Genomic DNA, 20,070 nt, shown 5'->3' with positions numbered 1-20,070 from the left:
GCACCCGTCGCACCCTTTCCACTCCGCCGGCTCCATTCGGAGCCGGCATCCTCGTGGAATGGGGTTTCCCGCTGGGCGGGCGGGCGGGCGGCCTTCTGGCGGTCGCCCGCCCGCCCAGGGGGAAACTCAGAATTACCGCGGCGGTCTTTTGACCGCGCAGCGGTATTCTGACGGCGGTACTTTGGCGGGCGGCCTCCGCCGCCCGCCAAAGTCAGAATGACCCCCTTTGTCCTCTGCAGCAGCAGCAATGAGTCGATGTCGAGGGGAGATGTGGTGGTTCCGAACAGCGGGATGGCAGTGATGCGTCAACGTCAAGAAATGCAACACAAAAGTACACACTTCCAAGGGCCCAGAACTGGATGGACACCACTTGGCAGGGCTGGAGGACTCACAGGTGGCAGAGTACAATTTCTGTAGGAATGATACAGGCAGTCATTGGCGTCTCTGAGACTGCAAACAGGAGGCAAGCCAGCAAGTCCTGGAAGTCACTTGGTTCTGGGGATTTGGAGATTCAGGTCCAGTCCTTCTTGCTCCCAGGCAAAGAGGCAGCAGGGCAGGCACAGTAAGCGGGAGTCCAGAAAACCCCAGCAGAATTCCAGCAGAGTGGCAGTCCCTTCAGCAGCACAGCAGTCCATCTTCCTGGCAGAGTATCCTCAGGTCCAGAAGTGTACTGATTTGGTAGGGTCAGGAGCCCAGGTCTTGTATCAAGTGGTCCCTTTGAAGGGGGGGTGTCTTCAAAGAGGTGCTTTGAAGTGCGCACAGGTCCTCCCTTTCCAGCCCTGTCTCGAGACACATCACAGGGGGTTATGCAGCTCTTTTTGGGGACAGGCACAGCCCTTTTCAGGTATAAGTGTCAGCTCCTTCTCCCATCCAACCAAGAATGGCCCATCAGCCTGGTGATGGCCCATCAGGATGTGAATAGCTCATCAGGCACAACTCATCTCACTTTGTGCGTGACTGTCTAGAGGGAATGCACAATGCCCAGCTGTCACCCAACCCAGACCTGTATTAGAGGCAGGCAGAAGGCACACAGGGCTTAAGAGCAGAAAAATGTCAACTTTTTAAAAGCTGCATTTTTTTAAAAGTTGTACTCATAAATCTAACTTTAATATTAAGGAGGAATTATCATTACAAGCCCATAGAACCAAACACAACAGCCCTACTTCTTCTCAATCAGGAATTACACTTAATAAATATATTAAAGGATCCCCAGTGTTATCCTTGGGAGGGGTAGGCCTCACAGTAGTGAGAAAATGAATCCAGGAGTTTTTTTAGTACCAGGACCTTTAAAACTACAAAGTATTATGGGGGTCATTACGACCCTGGCGGACGGTGTAAAAGGTGCGGTAATACCGCAAACAGGCCGACGGACAAAAAAAGGGAATCATGACCCTGGCGGAAACCGCCAACAAAGACAGCCACTTTAACACACCAACCGCCACAGCGGTACAGACAAGCAGCGCGGCGGTCACCGCCAACAGACAGGCGGGAGACAATGTACCGCCCACACTATTACAACCCGCCAATCTGCCACCTTTTCCGGGGCGGATTCACCGTGGATAAAAACACAGCGGAAACAGCTTTTGTTATGGGAAAACGCTCACCTGAACATATCCTACGAGGAACGATGACTCCATGGACCCCGAACTCCAAATACTACCTGCCCTTGTCTTTCTGCTCCTTTACGACCAACAGCGAAGTAGGCGCAGAAGATACCGGTGAGTACTGCACCTACGACACGGGGAGGGGGGAGGCAAAAGTTAGGGGGACACCCACCAAACACCCCCACCCTCGCATATTACAACATACACACCAATGCATTCACAAAAATCACAAGAACAACCCACAATCCCCCCGGAAGAATGAATACACAAAGCGAAAATCGGTCAAACAATGTAATGTGCCAATATACATGTCATACAAAAATATACAGATATATATTTGAAAATCTGTCAAAATTATATACAAGACGAGAAGTAGTGCAGATATGTACACAACAATGTCCGTGCACCAACAGTCCAAAAATGCATGGGCGAGGCCCACAATAGATACCTGACCAAAATCGGAGAGAACACTGCCGGGGCATCAGATAGAAATAAAACAGGCACCTCAGGGGGAAGAGAAGGGGGGGCACCTCAGCCACATGAATGCGAAGCCAGATCCACGACGGGGGTCCATGCCCATTGATGTATCCTGGGGAGTGCAAAGCCACAGTCTCTCAAGTCTCTACAGTGGGTGGGTTGCCCACTGTACCATCCTGGGGAGTGCAAAGCCACAGTCTCTCAAGTCTCTACAGTGGGTGGCTTGCCTACTGTACCATCCTGGGGAGTGCAAAGCCACAGTCTCTCAAGTCTCTACAGTGGGTGGGTTGCCCACTGTACCATCCTGGGGAGTGCAAAGCCACAGTCTCTCAAGTCTCTACAGTGGGTGGCTTGCCCACTGTGCCATCCTGGGGAGTGCAAAGCCACAGTCTCTCAAGTAGATGCAGGTCTCCACTTGTTCTGGAGGGGGACTGGTGCCCAGACTGGATGCGTCTCACCGTGAAAGTTCCTGTCCTGTCACTGTCCCAGCTGCACATGGGATAAGGATGCCTGATGTGGCGGTCCATTCATTCCGACACGGTCCATGCCCTGTTCTGCGGTGCACTGACATGGCGGTCTTTGCCCTGTTCAGCGGTGCTTTGCCATTGAGGTTCATGACAGTTCAGCAGTGCTTTCACATGGCGGTCTTTGCCCTGTTCAGCGGTGCTTTGCCATTGAGGTTCATGACAGTTCAGCGGTGCTTTCACATGGCGGTCTTTGCCCTGTTCAGCGGTCTTCAGCATGGCGGTCTTTGCCCTGTTCAGCGGTGCTTTGCCATTGAGGTTCATGACAGTTCAGCGGTGCTTTCACATGGCATTCTTTGCCCTGTTCAGCGGTCTTCACCATGGCGGTCTCTGCCCTGTTCAGCGGTGCTTTGCCATTGAGGTTCATGACAGTTCAGCGGTGCTTTAACATGGCGTTCTTTGCCCTGTTTAGCGGTCTTCACCATGGCGGTCTTTGCCCTGTTCAGCGGTGCTTTGCCATTGAGGTTCATGACAGTTCAGCGGTGCTTTCACATGGCGTTCTTTGCCCTATTCAGCTGTGCTTTGCCATTGAGGTTCATGACAGTTCAGCGGTGCTTTCACATGGCGGTCTTTGCCCTGTTCAGCGGTCTTCACCATGGCGGTCTTTGCCCTGTTCAGCAGTGCTTTGCCATTGAGGTTCATGACAGTTCAGCAGTGCTTTCACATGGCGTTCTTTGCCCTGTTCAGCGTCTTCACCATGGCGGTCTTTGCCCTGTTCAGCGGTGCTTTGCCATTGAGGTTCATGACAGTTCAGCAGTGTTTTGCCATGGCGGTCCTGATACTGACATTGCTGTGTGGCATGACGATCTCTACACTGGGCATTGGTGTGTGGCATGACGATCTACACACTGGGCATTGGTGTGTGGCATGACGATCTACACACTGGACATTGGTGTGTGGCATGACGATCTACACACTGGACATTGGTGTGTGGCATGACGTTCCATCATTGGCCAGCGGGGCTGTGGCATCCTGTCCCCTCCTGGGCTGTGACTCTGGCGGTGGTCTCTGGACCAGTGACGATACTTGTGCCCTCCTGGGCTGTGACTCTGGCGGTGGTCTCTGGACCAGTGACGATACTTGTGCCCTCCTGTGCTGTGACTCTGGCGGTGGTCTCTGGACCAGTGACGATACTTGTGCCCTCCTGGGCTGTGACTCTGGCGGTGGTCTCTGGACCAGTGACGATACTTGTGCCCTCCTGTGCTGTGACTCTGGCGGTGGTCTCTGGACCAGTGACGATACTTGTGCCCTCCTGTGCTGTGACTCTGGCGGTGGTCTCTGGACCATTGACGATACTTGTGCCCTCCTGGGCTGTGACTCTGGCGGTGGTCTCTGGACCAGTGACGATACTTGTGCCCTTCTGGGCTGTGTGCACTCCTGGGCTGTGACTCTGGCGGTGGTCTCTGGACCAGTGACGACGGTGCTGGCGGTTGTGTCTGGACCGCCAGAAATGATGGCGCACTTCTCCGCCGTGACACTCACAGCAGGCTTGGCATACTTCCTCTGGACCTTCCCCACCTTTTTTGGAGTTACAGCAGACTCACCAATCGCCTTCGATCCCATTTCACTTGTTGTCCCACCAGGAGTCTTGACACGGTCCAGTCGTCCACTCTCCAATTTTGGAGCCTTTACAGGGGGTGGGCTGCCAGTGCCTTAGCTCTTAGTCCTACTGCCTGCCCTGGTGGACGGTGCATTCCAAAAACCTGGAACACGCACCACTGGTACTGGAGGCTTTTTGTCTGAGGCGCTACGACGGGACTGATGAATTGGAGGGGGGGGGCAAAAAGGTCAATTTGACAGAGGGACAGTTTCTGACGGACACTGGGATGCGTAGCTGGAGGGGGTCTGGGAGTGGAGGAAGAGGAGGTGGTTGTAGGAGGTGTCACTTTAGCTGTTTTGGGTGCAGGTGCAGGTACTGGAGGCTGTCGTGAGGTGGATGGATGTTGGGTGAGTGATTGCCGGCGTTTAGGTACTTTGGGAGGGGGCGTCACAGACACACTGGGAGAGGACACAGGGGACGTGTAAATGGCAGTGGAGGTGGTGAGTGCAGGTGAGCGGCTTGTGGTGCTGGGTGTCCTGGTGCGAGTCCTAGTGCCTGTAGATGTGGTGCATGCAGGTGTGTGTGTAGACGAGACTGGGAGGGAGGAGGGAGAAGAGGAGGAGGTGGACACAGTGGAGACAGTGGATGTTGCTGTATTCGTATGTGTGTGATGCTTGTGTGAGTGCCTGTGGTGTGTGTGGTGCCTAAGTTTGCTTGAGCTACTTGTGTGCGTTGACTTGTGTGCATGCTGGTCTGTAGGTGTGCTTGGGATGGGCTGGGGTACAGGGGATTGGGTCTGGGTGGGGGAAGTTGGAGAGGGGAGGCTAGACACAGGGCTGCAATCAGTGCTGAGGCCAGAGATTGCAGGGTTCGCTGAAGGACAGCCTGACCAGAATGAATGCCCTCCAGGAATGCATTACCGTGTTGCAACTCTCGTTCTACACCCTGGATGGCATTCACAATGGTAGACTGCCCAACAGTGAGTGACCTGAGGAGGTCAATGGCCTCCTCACTGAGGGCAGCAGGGGTGACTGGGGGAGGGCCTGAGGTGCCTGGGGTGAAGGTGATGCCCACCCTCCTGGGTGAGCGGGCACGGGGCGAACGCTGAGGGGCTGCTGGGAGGGCGGCGCTGGTAGGGGAGGTGGCGGCTGTACCTGTAGAAGCGGGGGGCACAGATGGTGCCGCCACCACAAGGGAGCTCCCATCGTCGGACGAGTCCGTGCCGCTGGTTGCTGATCCGGTGGCCGACGTGAAGCTCCCCTCGCCCTCCGTCCCACTGGTGCATTCAGAGTCTGTGGTGTGGCCCTCCATGGCCATGTGGGATGCAGCCCCCTCGTGCTCTGGTGCCACTGTACCTCTGCCTGATGATGCTGATGTACAAAAGGACAGGGAGACCAGAAAAAGGGGGGGAGACAGAAGTAAGAGAGTTTTAGTGCATGGCATACCGCTACCGTTGGTGGACAAGACAGACGCAGCAGCCCCATGCATTACGCCGTGCTCCTGGCCTCTGCACATGCAATTTCTGGGATATGGCCTACATGGCAATGGTGGACATCTGCACACATGGATGCCACAGGGGCAACTATACCTCAACTTGGCACTCTTCTGAGGTGGGGTAGAGTGCCACATGGCCTACATTACGGAGGGGCCTTGCCTACCGAATTCGCCCTGGCCTAGGGACACCAACAGCCCACCTCCCCCACCCAGACCCCTCCACTGCACGCAAAGTCCGCAGAATGAGGTTGTACTCACCCCCTTGTGTCTGCTGTGATGTCCTCAAGCGCCCATCCAACTCCGGGTAGGCCACCGCCAGGATCCGGAACATCAGGTGGGTCATGGTGCGACGGGCACCCCTCCCACGTTGGGAGGCCATCCCCAGCTGAGCCTCCGCCGTCTTCTTGCTGCAGCGGCGAATGTCCTCCCATCTCTTCCGGCAGAGGGTGCCCCGTCTCTGGTGGGCCCCCAGGGTCCGGACCTCCTTGGCGATGGCACGCCAAATGTCCCTCTTCTGGTGGGCGCTGACCTACATGACATGCACAAGGGAAGAGGAACAGTCATTACCAACTGCACCATCAATGTGAGTGGCCACCTCCCTACTCTGACCATGTGGCCAATTTATTCCCATTCTTTACTGTAGTATGAACTCTGCCCCCTTCCCTCTTACCCCCAGCCCTGTCCACCCAGGCCTAGCCCATACAACGTGCTCCCTGTGTACTAACCTGTTGGTCTGGAGGACCGTAGATTAGCATGTACTGGGGGAGGACCCCATCCACAAGTTTCTCCAACTCCTGTGCAGTGAAGGCAGGGGCCCTTTCCCCAGATGCAGCAGCCATCGTCGCTTCCAGACCGAGGTCACAGCAGCACTAGCAGTGTAGGTCCTCTCCTGTCGAAGGTCAGGTATCTAGTGATAGAACAGATAGAAAATGGCGGTGACGTCCGCGGCGGTGCGCATCATCACCGCCAGCGCACCTGTTCATTGGCTCCTGGGACCCATAGGGCCCTATGTTAACCAATGCAGCATTGCGCCGCGGTCTACGACCGCCTACCGCGACGGTGTGTGATGCCAGCGCTGTTACCCCACAATCCATTGTCCTAGTTTAGAGGTCAGGCAGCCGTCATTTCAGGGGCCCACATAGCTCCATTTACTTCTGCGTCACACATAGCTAGGCCTACACTCAACACACATACAGGAAGTGTTTTGTGAGTGGTGTAGTCTTGTGTGTGACTGTGGGTACATACCTGGAGGACTAATGACTGGTTCTTCGCTGTTGTCCTTCGTAGGCACCGTCAGCTGGGACATGTGAGAAGATGGCGGAATTCTCCGGTGTACCGACCGCTGGTGGACCTGTTGACAATGGAAGAGAGACATTTAATCGTCACCTACAGGTTTGACCGTGCCACAATCCAGGAACTATGTACCCAGTTGGAGCCAGACCTGATGCAACCAATCCACCATCCGACTGGAATCCCCCCTGACGTGCAGGTGCTGTCAGTGCTCCATTTCCTTGCAAGTGGGTCTTTTCAGACAACAGTGGCCATGGCGTCAGGGATGTCCCAGCCTATGTTTTCAAACGTGTTGTCCAGAGTGTTGGCTGCCCTGCTGAAACACGTAAGGAGATACATCATTTTCCCTGAGGTGGAGGATTTGCCTACAGTGAAAGGTGACTTCTATGCCCTTGGACATATCCTGAACGTCATAGGTGCCATTGATAGGACCCATGTAGCTCTGGTCCCCCCCCCACAGGAGTGAACAGGTGTACAGGAACAGGAAGAGTTATCATTCAATGAATGTCCAGATGGTCTGTTTGGCAGACCAGTACATCTCGCAGGTAAATGCTATGTTCCCTGGCTCTGTGCATGACGCCTATATCCTGTGCAATAGCAGCATCCCTGATATGATGGGTCAACTCCAGAGGCACCGTGTATGGCTATTGGGGGACTCTGGTTACCCCAACCTTTCCTAGCTATTGACCCCAGTGAGGAATCCCAGGACCAGGGCAGAGGAACGGTACAATGATGCCCATGGGCGGACTAGGAGGGTTATCGAACACACCTTTGGCCTTCTTAAGGCCAGGTTCAGGTGCCTCCATATGACAGGTGGGTCCCTATTCTATTCACCGAAGAAGGTGTGCGACATCATCATCGCCTTCTCCATAATTTAGCATTGCGACGCCAGATTCCTTTTCTGCAGGCGGATGATCCAGATGACGGTGTTGTGGCAGCTGTGGAGCCTGTGGAGCCAGTGAACAGTGATGAGGATGAAGCTGAGGAAGAAGAAAACGACAACAGGGAGTCAGTCATACAGCAATATTTCCAGTGAAACTCAGGTGAGTACATTTTCCGGTGTGACATTACATTGACTTTCATACGTCTACCTCTATCCTGTACCGACATTTCACTCACTATTTGTTATCCCATTCCATTTCAGTTTCACAAATGTGGTAACCTACGTGTCAACTGCTTGCATCCTTCAAGGGCTTGTGATGTGTGACATTGGTATGTTGGCCTTCCAATGGGTAACCCATTATTACACTGTCTTTGATAATAGAAAAATACAAATCATAGACTGACTCCAGTTTTTTTAGTGTTTCAAGTGTGTTTATTTAAGTGCTAAAAATGAAGGGGGGTTGTAAAATGGTGAGGGGTGATGGTGGAGGAATGTCCATGGCAGAGTCCAGTCTATTAGTCTCACAGGTACATTGCACATCTGCCCATTGGAAGTGGAGCTGGGGCAGTTCCGATTGGGACAGGGTGACAAAGTGGGACAGTGGGGGGACAATCACGGTGGTCTTATTTCCTGGGGGGGGTCTTGCCATCTTGCTCTGTCCTGTTCCTGGATCTCAGGGCCTGCTTGCGTGGTGGTTGTCCATCTGCAGGGTATGGGGTGCTGGTGTGTTGGTCCTGTGGCGGGGCGTCCTGTCCACTAGCGCCAGCGGAGGTGGTATGCAGTTCATCGTGGTGGCTAGTGTCAGGGGCCCCTTGGAGTGCCACGGTGTCCCTCAAGGTCTTTTGAATGTCCGTCAGCACCCCTACGATGGTGCCCAGGGCGGAGCCGATGGTCCTGAGCTCCTCCCTGAACCCCAAATACTGCTCCTCCTGCAGACGCAGTGTCTCCTGCAACTTGTCCAGGACTGTGGCCATCGTCTCCTGGGAGTGGTGGTATGCTCCCATGATGGAGGAGAGGGTCTCGTGGAGAGTTGGTTCCCTTGGCCTGTCCTCCCTCTGTCGCACAGCAGCCCTGCCAGTTCCCCTGTGTTCCTGTGCCTCCGTCCCCTGGACTGTGTGCCCACTACCACTGCCTCCAGGTCCCTGTTGTTGTTGGAGTGGTTGGTTAGCCTGGGTGCCCTGTAGTGGTGGACACACCGCTGATTGACCTGTCCCGGGTTGGGAGGTTTGGGCCCGCTGGGTGGGTGCTGTGCTGGTGTTACCAGAGGGTGGAAGGTCAGTGTTGGGCTGTGCCTGTGCGAGGGGAACCGACTGTCCTGAGGCCCACGATGGTCCGGGCTGGTCATGAAGATCCAGTAGGGCAGAGCTGCTGTCGTCACTGTGGGCCTCTTCTGGGGGTGGAGTGGTGTTGTCTGGACCCTCTGGTGTGGTGACGTTCCTTCGGGTTCCTGCGGGGGTATAAGTACATGATTATTGCATGTGTGTGTGGCATGGTGTGCAATGGGTGGGTGACCGTGTACCCCAGTGCTGGCATTCCTGTGTGGGACCTGGTGTGATGATGGTTTAGGGGGGTGTATGGGTATGTGCAGTGGGCATGCTTTAGTGATGAGTGTCCATGGTTAGTTGTGTCATGCAGGTCTGGGTGTTGGGATGGGTGGTTTGTGTTATTAGTACATTAGTGAGGAGTTGGAGTGATAGGGGAGGGTGTGAGGGTGGGGGTGTGTGATAGCATGCAGGTAGGGTGGGGGATGTGATAGTTAAGATTTGACTTACCAGTGTCCATTCCTCCGACAACTCCTCTGATGCCCTCAGGATGCAAGATGGTCAAGACTTGCTCCTCCCATGTTGTTAGTTGAGGGGGAGGAGGTGGGGGTCCGCCGCCAGTCCGCTGTACCGCGATGTGGTGCCTGGATACCGTTGAACGCACCTTCCCCCGTAGGTCGTTCCACCTCTTCCTGATGTCCTCCCTATTTCTTGGGTGCTGTCCCACAGCGTTGACCCTGTCCACTATTCTTTGCCATAGCTCCATCTTCCTTGCAATTGATGTGTGCTGTACCTGTGAGCCAAATAGCTGTGGCTCTACCCTGATGATTTCCTCCACCATGACCCTGAGCTCCTCCTCGGAGAAGCAGGGGTGTCTTTGGCGTGACATGGGGTGGTGTATGTGATGTGTGGGGTAGTGTATGTGGTGATGTGTGTGGTGAGTGTAGTGGTATGTGGTGTTTTGTGCTTGGATGTTGTGTGGGTGATGGTGTTGTGTGCCTCTGTGTGATGGGGTTGTCTAAACTGTGCTCTCTCTTTCGCCTTCTCTCAAAATTTGTGGTTGTAGGGGGTTGTGGGTGATGTGGGTGTGTGTTTTATATTGTGTTGGGTGTGGGAGTGGTGTGTGTATGTGTATCAGGTGTGTGTATTTCGAAATGTCCAATGTGACGGTGTTTTGTATATGTGTGTGTATTTTGAGCGCGGCTGTGTGTACCGCCAATGGAATACCGCGGTTGAAAGACCGCTGCGTGGATTCGTGGGTCCTAATGGCATGGGCGTGTTTCTGTTGGTGTGGAGGTGGAGGATGGGTTTCCGCATGTTTATCGCTGACCTTTGGTGCGGCGGTATTGTGTGGGTGTCTGAATTTCGGCGGATTCCGTGATGTGTGTCATAATAGCTGTGGCGGTCTACCGCTGCCGCGGCGGTGTATTGGCAGTCTTCTGCACGGCGGTAAGCGCCTTATACCGCCAGGGTCGTAATGAACCCCTATATGTCTTGCCTTTTACTCATACAGCATCCTTCCCTATGGGCTACCTAAGGTCTGCCTTAGGGGTGTCTTATATGTAATAAAAGAGAAGTGTAAGGCTTGGCAAGGGGCCTTCAATACCAAGTCGACAAGGCAGTGAAACTGCACATTCAAGCTCTGCAGTGGTAAGCCTGTGACATGTTTTAAGAAATACTTAAGTGGTGCCACAATCGGTGATGCAGGCCTAGTAGTAGTATTTAACTTATAGGTCCCGGGCACATATTGGGGGTTATTCCAACTTTGGAGGAGGTGGTAATCCGTCCCAAATGTGACGGATTTACCACCAGCCGTATTACGAGTTCCATAGGATATAATGGACTTGTAATACGGCTGGTGGTATATCCGTCGCTTTACCGTCACTTTTGGGACGGATTACCACTTCCTCCAAAGATGGAATAACCCCCATTGTCCCTCATTACAACCCTGGCGGTTGGTGATAAAGTGGCAGTAATATGGCCAACAGGCCGGCGAAAATAACTTTGAAATTATGACAGCTGCGGAAACCGCTCAGACAGACAGCCACTTTAACACACCGACCGCCAGGGTGAAATCAACAGGCACCATGGCGGTAACCGCCTACAGCCAGGCGGAAGACAATGTTCCACCCACTGTATTATGAGACACCAATCCCCGACCTTCTCTGGGGTGGTTTCAACGACATCAAAAGCCTGGTGGAAACACTGCACAGAAGGGAAACGACTCACCTCTGGAGACTCAAGGAAGAACCACACTGCCATGGAGCCCGAGTTGCATGTATTCCCTATGCTCTTCTACGTGCTGCTCCACTACGAACACCAACACCGGCGAAGACAACCACAGTGAGTATTGCCACCTAGCACACAGGGGAGGGGGGGAGGTAAAAGAGAGTGACACACACATGCAACACACAACACCCTCACCCCAAACACCATACACACAAGCAGATGCAGTAATATAACATATTCACCCCATACCCCCAGGAATAATGCAAGGACAACTACAATAGTGTAAAAAGAGTGTAATAAGATAAATATAGTAGTAATACATGCATCCAAATCAAAAAGTATATACATATTCATAAATCAAGGGACACTGCCCAGTCCTCAATGTTCGTGGGCCACAGGGCCACATCACAAAGTCCAAGGCCCCACCTCACTCCTGCAACAACACGGAGAGAACACTGCAGGGGAATCAGGTCAAAAATAGCCAGGCACCTCAGGGGGACAGGGAATGGGGGGCACCTTAGCCTGAAGATGGTACAACCCCACTGGTCCTGGAGCGGGCAACATGCCCTGTGCTCTGCCCTCGGGAGGGCAATACCACAGACTCTCAAGTGGGTAACTTACCCACTGACTTGTCCTGGGGAGTGCAAGGCCACAATCTCTCAAGTGGATGACTTGCCCACTGACGTCCTGGGGAGTGCAAGGCCAGAGTCTCTCAAGTAGGTGTCTTGCCCACATGCTCTGGAGGGGGCAACATGCCCAGTGAGCTTCATCCTGGTGAAGATGGGGTTAGTGGATGGCTTCTGCACTGGTTCTGGAGGGGGCATCGTGCCCAGTGAGCTTCAATCTGGGGTGGATGGGGTGAGTGGATGGCTTCTCCACTGGTTCTGGAGGGGGCATTGTGCCCATTGAGCTTCATCCTGGGGAGGATGGGGCGAGTGGATGGCTTCTCCACAGGTTCTGGAGGGGGCATTGTGCCCAGTGAGTTTCATCCTCGGGAGGATGGGGTGAGTTGATGGTCTTTCCACTGGTTCTGGATGGGGCATCATGCCCTGTGATGCAGATCTTGGGGAGTTCAAGGTCACAGTCTCTCAGATGGGTGTCAGACTCACAGATTTTGCAGGGGCCAGGACGCACAACAGGCCATGGATGGAGGACTACACACTGTCGGCCAGCAGTGACGGCTGCTGAATGGTGGCATTAGTGGTGCTGCTAGTCGAGCTGGTAGTGGTGGCAGGAGGCTTCAGCCCATCCCCTGCAGCCTTGGACGGCTGCACACTGGGGCTGCTGCTGCTGGTGGCGGTGCTGGTTGCGGTGCTGGCAGTGGTGTGGGAAGGCTCCATCCCATCCCCTGTAGCCTTCAACAGTGGCTCACTGGGGCTGCTGGTGCTGGTGGCGGTGCTGGCAGTGGTGGGGGGTGGCTCCAGCCTATCCCCTGCAGCCTTGGACGGCTGCCCACTGGGGCTTCTGGTGCTGGTGGCGGTAGCGGTGCTGGTTCCGGTGCTGGCAGTGGTGGGGGGAGGCTCCAGCCCATCCCCTGCGGCCTCGGACGGCTGAACCACCATGGTTGGTGGTGGGGGCTCCGACTGAGTCCCAGCACCAGGCCCATTGTCTCCACTGCCTGCTGTTGCAGGCCCCTTGTCCTTCCTTCCAGCAGCTGGGGCTGGCTCCTTGCCCTTCCTTCCTGCAGCTGGGGCTGGCTCCTTGTCCTTCCTTCCAGCAGCTGGGGCTGGCTCCTTGCCCTTCCTTCTAGCAGCTGTGGCTGGCTCCTTGCCTTTCCTTCCAGCAGCTGGGGCTGGCTCCTTGCCCTTCCTTCCTTCAGCTGGGGCTGGCTCCTTGCCCTTCCTTGAAGCACTTGGGGCAGGCACCCTTTCCATCTGGTTGGCTGGTGGCCGGGATCCTTTCTCACCTGGAGTTGCTGGGGACACTACTGTGCCCGTGGACTGGGTAACTGAGGTGCCTGCCTGGGTTTTGACTACTCTGGCCTGACGTGAGGGGGGAGGGCTAGGGAAGAGGTCAATGGTGGCAAGGAAAAGCTTCTTAGCGACATTGGGGTCGGAAGAGGGAGATTGTTTGGGAGGGGAGGTAGAGGGAGTGGTGGCAGTCTGCTGTGTTTGGGTGCAGGTGCATGGGCTGGATGCTGTTGTGAGGTGGATGGCTTTTGGGTGTCTGAGTGCTTGCGTTTGTGTACTTTGGGAGGAGGGGGCACAGACACAGTGGGAGAGGACACAGGGGATGTGTGCATGGATGTGGGGGTGGTGACTGCCAGTGAGGGGTGTGCACTGATAGGTGTGCTGGTGATGGTGGTAATGGATGAGGGTGTAGTGCATGCAGGTCTGAGTGGAGACGCAACTGGGAGGGAGGTGGAGGAGGAGGAGGAGGGGGACTCAATGGAGGCAGTGGATATTGGTGTATCTGCTTCTCGATGTTGTTTGTGTGAGTGCCTCTGGGATGAAGTGTGGTGCTTGTGTTCACCATGTCCACTCTTGTGTGTTGTCCTGAGTGCCTGCTCGCCTAGCTGTGTGCTTGGGATAGGTTGGGGTGGAGGGGAATGGGACTGGGAAGAGGAATTTGGAAGGGTAGTTGGAAACAGGGACAATGGCTGCCATCAGAGAGGAGGCCAGAGCCTGGATTGATCTCTGTTGGGCCACCAAGCCAGTGTGAATGCCCTCCAGAAATGATTGTTGTATTTGGGCTGCCAGTCCATGAACGGCATGCACAATGGTTGACTGCCCAACAGAGAAAGATCGCAGGAGGTCAATAGCCTACTCACTCAGGGCAGCAGGGCTAACTGGGGCAGGGCCTAGGTGCCTGGGGCGAAGGAGATGCCCACCCTCCTGGGTCAGCGTGCATGGGAAACTCGCTGAGGGGCTGCTGGGAGGGAGGTGCTGGTAGGGGGTGTAGTGTATGTACCTGTAGCTGGGGTGGGTACAGAAGTGTCACCACCAGGGATCTTCCATCGGGAGAGTTATCTGTGTCCGAACTGTACCCTCCTGTCTCCGCCGTGGTGCTCTCCTCGCCCTCCGTCCCACTAGTGCCCTCACCGTCGGTGGATTCGGCCTCCTAGGTCCTGTGGGATGCAGCTCCCTCCATCGTCGGTGCCTCTGCTCGTCTGCCAGATGATGCTAATGCACATAAGGACAGGGTGACAAAACAAAAAGGGGGGGGAAGAAAAAGGATACACTTGGTCAATGGCAGCAACAACACCACTGTTGGCGTACACAACACAGTCACACACAGGGAACAGCCCTACGCATTAGGCAATGCACTACCAGTCACAATGCAAGTCACCGGCCCAAGGATAGGGACACCTAAAGCATATTGCAGCATACCTGAGACATACAGACCCCTGCTCAGTAGTGCATGCCTACTAGCTTGGTTGGAGGACTTTCACATCAGAACCCTGCCCAACATGAGACCTACTCTGCAATGCCAGGCCTGGCCTAGTGGCACCCACAGGGCCCAAACCCCCACCCGGATAACACCCCACCAGTCATAAGTTGTAAATTAGGGCACTGTACTCACCCCCTTGTGGCTGCTGTGATGCCCCCAAGTGCCAATCTAGCTCTGGATAGGCCACCACCAGTATGCGGACAATCAGGGGGATCATGGTTGGAGGGGCACTACTTCCTGGTTGGGAGGCCATCCCCAGCTGGGCTTCTGCCATCTTCTGTGCCCAGCTTATCAGGTCCTCCCACCATTTCTGACAGTGGGTGCTCCACTTGCCGTAGACTCCCAGGGTCCGCACGTCCTTGGCGATGGCACCCATATACCCGTATTTTGATGGTCGCTGACCTACAGGGAAATAGACACAGGGAAAGGTATTAGTTCGACCGTCCTATCTGTTACACTTATGGACCACTATGCCCCTTCCCATCACCATTAGCACAGACATGGCCCAGCATACATGCTGCACGCTGCCCAGGGCCCATCCACCAACCCCCCCCACATGAGGCCTTCCCACACAGCACTCCATGTATTCACGCCCCATGCATCGTACTCATGGTGTACTCACCTGTTGGTCTGGCGGCCCATACAGCAATCGGTACTGGGGTAGGACCCCATCCACCAGTCGCTCCAAGTCAGCCGAGGTGAAGGCAGGGGCCCATTCCCCAGTAACACAAGCCATGGTCGGTTCCAGACACAGGTCACAGCAGCACTTGCAGTGTAGGTCCTCTCCTGTTGAATGTCAGGTAGCAAGTGAGTGAACAGATAGAAAATGGCGGTCACATCCGCAGCGGTGCGTACCGTCACCGCCGGCATACATCACCATTGGCCACTGTACCCCATAGGGCCCAATGATAAACAATGAGGAGTTGCACTGCGGTTTTTGCTGGCCTCCCGCATCGGCGCACAACGTCAGCTGAATTACCTAATTTCAACCTGTCCCTCCATACAGGACAGGCGGATGTCATTTCAGGGGAGATGCACGCCATGGATCCTGACTGCGTCATAGTACACAAATGCCCTATTTGGACATCTCTAACAAAATAATGTTACAATCACAATATGCATAGAACTGTAGTGGTTGGAATGTACAGATAATGACCAGCTGATCACTCTTTTGCCCCATAGATTGCAACCGCTGCGGATGAATAGGAGATGGAGACATCCGCCCGTGTACAGACCCCTGGTGGACCTGGCAACAATGGAGGACAGGCACATTATCCTCACCTATAGACTTGACAGGGCCAGAATCACAGAGCTGTGTGCCCAATTGGAGCCTGACCTAATATCTGCTATCCGTCACCCCACCGGGATCCCCCTCTTGTGCAAGTTCTATCAGTGCTCCTTTTCCTGGCAACTGGTTCTTTCCAAGTGACAGTGGGCTTGGCAGCAGGAATGTCACAGCCAATGTTCTCAATAGTGCCGACCAGAGTGTTGTCTGCCCTGATTAAACACATATGCAGCTACATCTTTTTCCCCCAGATGGAGGATTTGGCAACAGTGAAAGCTGACTTCTATGCAATGAGACATATACCCAACATCATTGGGGCAATCAATGGAACACATAATGCATTTGTCGTCCCCCCCCGGCGAAATGAACAGGTGTTCAGAAATCGAAAGAGTTTTCACTCCATGAATGACTAGATGGTGTGCCTGGCGGACCAATACATCTCCCACATCAATGCTAAGTATCCTGGGTCTGTGCATGATGCCTTTATCCTGAGGAACAGCAGCATCCCAAATGTGATGGGCCAACTCCAGAAGCACAGAGTGTGGCTAAGAGGTGAGCCCTGGTTCCCACCCCAGTGGATGTTGGTGTATGGGAATGGTGTGGGCCCTAAGGGATAGTGTGTGGCTAACAGTTGGCCCTCAATATTTGCAGGTGACTCTGGTTACCCCAACCTCTTATGGCTACTGACCCCTGTGAGGAATGCCAGGACAAGGGCAGAGGAACATTACAATGAGGAACATGGGTGAACAAGAAGGATTATAAAACAGGTGGATCCCTGTGCTACTCACCCAAGAAGGTATGCCAGATCATCGTGGCATGCTGTATGTTGCACAACCTTTCCTTGTGATGCCATGTGCCTTTTCTGCAGGAGGAGGAGGCTGGAGATGGCCATGTGGCAGCAGTGGATCCTGTCGACAGTGAATATGAGGAGGCAGAGGATGAGGACAACAGAACTGCATTTATTCGTCAATACTTCCAATGAGACACAGGTGAGACAATGTTAATACACATATAATTGACAGTTTGATGTGTGACATTCTCACTGGCAGGCTTTGTATTCCTACTTCTATGCTCACTCACTATACCCTTTGGCATCTTTTTTTGCAGATGTTGGTGCCCCACTATTGCTCCTGGTGTGTTCAGTGCAGCCAACTACAGGTCTTTCCTATGTAAACATTACTGTACAGTTGAATTGCAATGTTTGAACCTGGTTAAGTGAATACATTTTGCAAACATTTAACATACACCATAATTGCATTTTATCAAAGTGTGTTTATTGCAGTGCTCTGAAGAAGAGGGGGTAGTGCAATGGGCTGGGGTGATGATGGAGGAAAGTCCAGGTTAGAGTCCAGTCGATTTGTATCACACTTCATTGTCTAAGGGGCATAGGAATGAGAGCAATGGCAGTTCGTGGTAGACAGGGTGACAGAGTGGGTCACAAGGGTGACAATCAGGAGAGTCTTATTTCCTGGTGGAGGACTTAGCAATAGTCTCTGGCTTCTTTGTGGATCACAGGGAACGTTTGCAGGGTGGTTCTCCTTCTGCAGGGGGAGGGGTGCTGGTGGCCTGTTGGTCCTGTGGCGTGGCCTCCTGTCCACTATCGGCAGCGGAGGTGAAGGGCTATTCAGTGGTCTGGCTAGTGTCAGAGACCCGGTAGTGTGCCACTGCCTCCCTCATACTGTTGGCCATGTCTGCCAGCACCCCTGCAATGGAGACCAGGGTGGTGTTGATGTCCTTCAAGGCCTCCCTGATCCCCAGGTACTGTCCCTCCTGCAGCCGCATGTTCTTCTGCAACTTGTCCAGGATCTAGCCTAGCGTATCCTGGGAATGTTGGTATGCTCTCAGGATCACAATGAGTACCTCCTGGAGGGTCGGTTCCCTGGACCTGTCCTCCCCTTGTCGCACAGCAGTCCTCCTAGCTTCCCTGTTGTCCTGTGCCTCTGTCCCCTGAACCGTGTGCCCACTGACACTGACCCCAAGTTCCTGATTGCCCTGTGTTTGTGGGGTGGCCTGAGGTCCCTGTAGAGGTGGACACACTGCTGATTGATGTGTCCTGGGGACAGAGGCATGGGCCCACTGGGTGGGTGCTGTGGTGGTGTTTCCTGAGGGTGAGGCTCTTTGGTGGTGTGAGAGTGTGCCTGGGTAACTGACTGTCCGGAGGTCCCTGATGGGCCAGGTTGGTCATCCAGATCCAGGCGACCATCACTGTGGGCCTCTTCTGTGGGAGGACCGGATGTTGCTGGCACCTCTTCGCCGGTGACATTGGCTGGATTACATGTGGGGATGTAAATGCAGTGTTATTGTTTCCGCGTGGGAAATATTGTGCATGGTTGTGTTGCCCTCTATGGTTGTTATTGCCCTGGTAGCTTTGCCTTGTGTGAGTTGTTATTTGGTGGGATAGGTGATTCTCTCTAGTGTGCATGCTGAGGTGATAGGTTTCCATGCAGGTCTGTGAGGGGTGTCCATGCATTGGTGTAGCATGCAGGGCTTGGCATTGAGATGAGTGGGTTGTGATGGTGGGGTGTGTGGGAGGTGGTGGAGTGATGGGTGTGAGGGTGAGGGTATGTGATGGCATGCAGGTAGAGGGTGGTATTAACAGAGAGTTGACTTACCAGAGTCCAGTCCTCCTGCTACTCAAGCAAGGCCCTCAGGGTGCATGATTGCAAAGACTTGCTCCTCTATGTTGTTAGTTGTGGGGGAGGAGGTGGGGGTCCGCCACCAGTCCTCTGTACAGCGAGTTGGTGTCTTGCTGCAATGGAACACACCTTCCCCCATAGGTCATTCAACCTCTTCTTGATGTCATCCTTTGTTCTGGGGTGCTGTCCCACGGTGTTGACCCTGGCCACGATTCTCCGCGATAGCTCCATCTTTCTAGCAATGGATATCTGTGCACCTGTGATCCAAATAGCTGTGGCTCTACCCGGATGGTTTCCTCCACCACGACCCTTAGGCCCTCCTCAGAGAACCTGGGGTGTTGTTGTGGTGCCATGAGTGTGGTGTGAGTGGTGTAGTTGAAGGTGTGTAGGGTGATGTGTTGTGGTGTGTGTTGTGAGGTGCGTGGGTGGTGTATAGACGATGGTGGTGTGTGGCCCTGGTTGTGTGAGTGGTCTTTCTGTCCCTCTCTGGTAGCAATTGTTTGTATTCGTAAAGGGTCGTGGGTAATGTGGGTGTGTGTTTTATAGTGGTGGGTGTGTGGGGGTGTGGTGGGTGTATGTGTGTCAGGTGTATGTAATTTGAATTGACCAATGTAGTGTTGTTTTGTTAGTGTGTGTGTAGTTTGAGCACAGTGGTATGTACCGCCAAAAGATTACCTCCATTTAATGTCTGCCGCGGTGATTCGTGGGTCATAATGTTGTAGGCTTAGTTCTGTTGGCGTAACGGTGTGGGTTTTGCTACTGCCAGTTTATCACTGACCTTTGGACTGGTGGACTTGTGTGTGTGGCTGTATAGTGAAGGATTGGTATGTTTGTGTCATAATATGGTTGGCGGATATCCACAGTGGTATGTTGGCGGCAGTCAGCATGGCAGTATGTGGGATTTACCACCAATGTCATAATGAGGGCCATAGTGCACTGTACTAGGGATGTATTAGTGTGGGAAAATGGAACTCTGTTGCAGTACCCCCCCACACTTTTTGCCTGGTTTCTGGATGTAACTTGGACTGGTGTATACTGGGATCCTGCTTATGAGGTTCCCAGTGTTCTTTCCCTGAAAATTGCAAAGTTAATTGCCAACACCTTTAGCTGCCACTATAAGTCCCTAGTGAAAGGTACTTAGGTACCCAGGGCATGAGGTACAAGGGGTAGACCCTTAAGGGCAGCAGCACAGATTGTAACACCTTTTAGGGCCCTGCATCCAGATGCACCCAGCACTGCCATTGCAGGCGGAGTATCCTGGTGCAATCCCAAAATGCAAACTTGACATGGCACACAGCCTGAGTGCCCTGTCCACTACACATTGCATGCCCTATGGGTAAAAAACCCTTCTGGCAGGCCTTTCAGCCCTAAGGCAGGGTGTGCTATACTATATGTGAGGTCATAGCTGCATGATCAATATGCTTCCACTGTGTCCTTGCTAAATCTGGGACATAGT

This window comes from Pleurodeles waltl, chromosome 8, assembly GCF_031143425.1.
Source record: "Pleurodeles waltl isolate 20211129_DDA chromosome 8, aPleWal1.hap1.20221129, whole genome shotgun sequence".
Lineage (NCBI taxonomy): Eukaryota > Metazoa > Chordata > Amphibia > Caudata > Salamandridae > Pleurodeles > Pleurodeles waltl.
Note: the sequence above shows the minus strand (reverse complement) of the source record.